The sequence below is a fragment of the Lipotes vexillifer genome, unplaced genomic scaffold, assembly GCF_000442215.2.
Source record: "Lipotes vexillifer unplaced genomic scaffold, Lipotes_vexillifer_v1.1 scaffold488, whole genome shotgun sequence".
NCBI lineage: Eukaryota > Metazoa > Chordata > Mammalia > Artiodactyla > Lipotidae > Lipotes > Lipotes vexillifer.
This window is the reverse complement of record NW_006792288.1, coordinates 1,236,686-1,241,292: the sequence shown is the minus strand read 5'-3', so window position 1 is coordinate 1,241,292 and position 4,607 is coordinate 1,236,686.

Here is a 4,607-nt window from a genome sequence, read left to right as displayed (position 1 = left end):
CTATAATAGGAATAGAAAAGCATTTTATTGAAGCCAAACTGAGGGCTATGGCCTGGAAGACCCTCCTAGATAACTCTGAAGAACTGCTCTGGAGAAGCATGGTTTTCATAACAGTTTTATATCTTGTCAGAAAAAAGAATATCAAAGAAGTCAGGGATACATTCCTTCAAGGTTTCAAAAACAAAAAACAAAAAACAAAAACCAGGAAGATCAGCACGTACAAAAACTCAGTATGAACTTGGCACCTGGGAAGGGAGTCTTACTGAAGGAGTACCAGCATTGGCATCCCAGGAAGGGAGGCATTTAATCTTTATTTTTAACATGGACATTCTTTACTTCTGGTCAATGTGACCTCTTCTTCAATAATTAAAACAGATGTATAATATATGTTTGAGAGGCCACAAGTAGGCTATTCTAGTTAGCATAAAATTTAAGTTAACTCATGTATAAGCCAGAATGACTTCCTCATACCTAATATGTGAAAATTTCTTTTATCACAAAGTTAGAGAAGAATTTATCTGAAATAGATTTATAGATATGGTTTTGTCTAATGGGATAGATTAGGAACAGATACACAAGAGGCTCACAAGATTTTAAAGGAATTATATTAGCATAGATTGAGAGGGACAGAAAGAATAGAAAAAAAAATTAAGAAGCCCCAAATTCTCTAAGCAGGGAAAAAAAATCTAAGAAAACTGGATTTTAAGGAAACTAGATTTTATGGAAAAAGCTACATTACTGTGTATGGACTAGGACTTTTTCAGAGGGCAGGTCCAAAACCAAGAGCCATGTAGAATTATACTCAGAGATCAAGACTGAGCCTTAATTAGGGAAATGAACACATCTACCAGATTATATTTAAGAATTGCTGCAGGACAGTGATTGTTACATGTCTCTCATTTTTCGCCTTGTAGAACAGGAGTGTTTACTCTAGTTATCTTACGCCTGTCTCATCTTTGGACATTAGGTGGATGGGGGACAGATAAATTATCTCTTAATTTCATAAGTCTTTAGACTAAGAGCAACTTTATCCAAGGCATAAAAGCCAAGGAGATTCTTCTGTAGCTAGATCTGATTTCAATAACGAGATCCAGGATCTTGAACCTGAACTTTACAGCATAATAGGATGAGACTTTTGGTGGTTCTTGCATGAGGAAGAAAGATCAGTAATTTTGTGGTCAGGGCATTAACTTAAGTGGTTTCAAACATGGAAGCAAATTATTTGAAATTTCTCTCATGGGTATTCATGTCTGTGGTCCCCCACCTTGAGTATGCTCTTGGTTGGGTCTGCTTCAACCAACAGAATAGGGCAAAAATGGTGCTAGATTATAAAACTTCATTCAGCTTTCACCTTCTTCACTGGAAGAATTTCTCTTGGCGCACGGACCCACCATGTAAGAATTCAACCTTGAGGCTGCCATATGGAAGAGGCCACAATTAGGCATTTTGTTGACAATTCCAACTGAACTCAGCCTTTCAGGTATACCCTCCAAGTCACCATATATGTGAGTAAGCAATTTCTACCTTCTAGTCCAGATGGTTTAACAATTGAATATCATCAAGTGACTTCTATTATGTCACATGGAATAGCAGAATTATCCAGCTGATCTCTACTGGATGTCCTGACTCACACAATTTATAAGATACAGTAGAATGACTGTAGGATTTTTACCACTAGCTTTTATGGTCATTTGTTCCACAGTAATAGATAACTGGAACACAACCCTTCTCTTTTACAAGATAAATCTTTAACAGAAAAATTATGGCAAGGAGAAATGAAGTAATTTTCACAAGTTCGTGCAATTATATGGGGGAAGACAGGGATGTGAAGCCAAGATCCATGGCTTTTTCTTATTTCCACTATACCTCTTTGTCCTGACAAAGTGCATTTTTAAAAATATAGTGCTATCTTATAATGTTTAGAAATTAAATAATCAACTTTATGAAAGTCAAACATGTTTATTATTAGTCCTTTCTTTTTTTTCCTTTTATCTCATTGTCTTGTATTATTTAACTTTTTTCTTTTTTTACTATTTAACATTTTAAGACTTAGCCCACATATGAAGAAAATAAACATAGCTGAATTTTCAAATCTTAGTGGACTTCAAACTATAAATTCATTATTTATGTGATGAAGATTTATGCCCTGATCTATTCCTCTGCCCCATTCACTGTTATCCCTTATAAGTTTAACAAGGAACACTTAATTGCATACTGACATCCTGACAAATCCAGCACGAGGATCAAGAAAGATTCTCATCAGATAGAATTTAAAGACTCCAATCCAGTGAATCAGCATTTCAACACTGAGGTAATTTCTTGGAAACTTCACTCTTTTCTTGCAGTCACGTTCTCCTTCCTAGATTTGTTTTTGATGAAGCCATCCTACATTCTATCTCAAGTAGCTGAGTCTCCCGCCCTTGTTTAACCTCATGCCAGGGTCCTGGTTTGGATTTCCTGCCCATCTCCCCTATGTACCTAGGATTTTAGTCCCAATGTGTTCTTGTAGATTCTGAAAGTTTTAGCCCTGACACAAGAATTATGCCAGTCCTCTTCAACTTCCTTGGTGTTTCTGTTATCCTGTCTAGAATCTTTGCTTTAGTACTTAGCTGCCTTAACTTAAAGTTACTTAACACCTAACTTTACACTCTTGCTTGTCTTTGTGGACATGAGTGTGATGGCCTGCCTCTCTGTCCACCTGTCTTGATCCATTATTGCCTAGTATTCACTGTTGTATTCTCCAGATGAAATGCTTTGTCTGTCTGGCTGGATTTCCATCACTCTATTCTTGTACAATTTCTAAGAGCTGATTTTATGTCAGCATTAGTGTTTAGCGTCCCACTTCTATCCAACCTAAACTCTTTCTGCCACTGCCAAGTCCCAGATTTGTTAGAGAACAATTGTTGTACAACAGCTAACAGGCAGTCATATCACTCTAATAATTAAAAATACATTGTAAATCAATTGTGTTAATAAAATTTTAATAAAATTTACCTCTTTTCGTAACTTTGAAGAAAATAATTGTGTTGTGCTTTCTTCCTTGTCTTTAACAGAAATAATAACTGAAGGCCGCAGATTTACAAATTGAATCTCAGTGTTTTTAATGTGTACATTTTACAAAGGCTCTGACTTTCAGGTCACCTATTAGTTAAGTGAAAGCGATAGTTTTTATACTTGCTTTCCAAAATAGCATTCTCACAGTGGAAAAATATGGCACACTTATTTATATATAAAACCACAGCTTTTCTTTGTGATGCATTGAAGTAAAGCCTATGACTGGTATGTGTATGATGGTTTTTCCCTAGAGGAAATAAAGTTCATTATTCTGAACTGAAGTCTTGATCAAACATGATGATATATATATACATATATGCATATCAGCTATTGTAATTACTTACAAAGTAAGAAAATAAAACATGTTACAAAATTTTTAAATGTGCTTCATTATAGTGTATGTGGGCTATGTATTGGTCTGGGTCCAATCAGGAGACAGAGAGACATAGTAACTGAAGTAGGGGAAGTTTAATATAAAGAGTTATTAAGCTATGACAGAATCATAACTGTAAAAATAAAAGAGAACTCTAAAATGTACTCTGAAGCATTCCTGTCATTTCCTGGAGCTAAGAAAATGTACCTAAGTAAGGACATACTTCCCTCCATATTACCCTTCCCCCGCCCCCAGCGGGCCAGGATAGGGTTCAGACCTAGTGAAGAGTGAAGAAGTTTGTTGTATTGTCTGAGCCAAAGCTAGTTTACAGACATCAAGCAAACAGGGAAGAAAACCTCTGGGCTGGGGCAGCATGGTCACCAAGGGACTGGGTGTTCTGGGTGCACAGATGGGGCAGAGTGACACTAAATGTTCCCACACACCTGCTCCTTGACAGACAGCATGTCAGGAGCAAGAAAAAACAAAATAACACTTACCCTAACCTGAAAAGGAGAAACCCCTTTTCACCTTTCTCCAGCGGCCTCTAACGACGAAGCTTAAAATCATGCTCACTGTAAAGGAAAAAATGTTCAAAGAGTCTATTATTTAGAGCAGGCATACAAAGCTTGAATTTGCAGTTGTGAGACAATACACGGATAACTGTCGCACACATCATATAGGCTATCTCACCATGTTGTAAATATATGTTAAACGCAAAATTGAACAACTCTTTTGGGTCACAAATTTAGCCTGTAAGTATTATAGCAAATGTGCAATAAAAATTAAAAAGTACAAATGAATGGATACCAAAGGGGAAGGGGGGTGGGAGGAATTGGGAGATTGGGATTGACACATATACAATATTGATACTATGTATAAAATAGATAACTAATGAGAACATACTGTATAGCACAGGGAACTCTGCTTAATGCTATATGGTGACCTAAATGGGAAGGAAGTTCAAAAACGAGACGATGTATAGCTGATTCATTTTGCTGTACAGTAGAAACTAACAGAATATTGTAAAGCAACTATACACCAGTAAAAAATAATTAAAAAATAATAATTATAAATAGTTCATCATTTTAAAAGATTTAGGTGGCCACTACTGACAGTCTAGATCTTTTGTTTCCCTCTAAATTAGAACTTGATATAACCTTTGTTCTAGATAATCTTATCT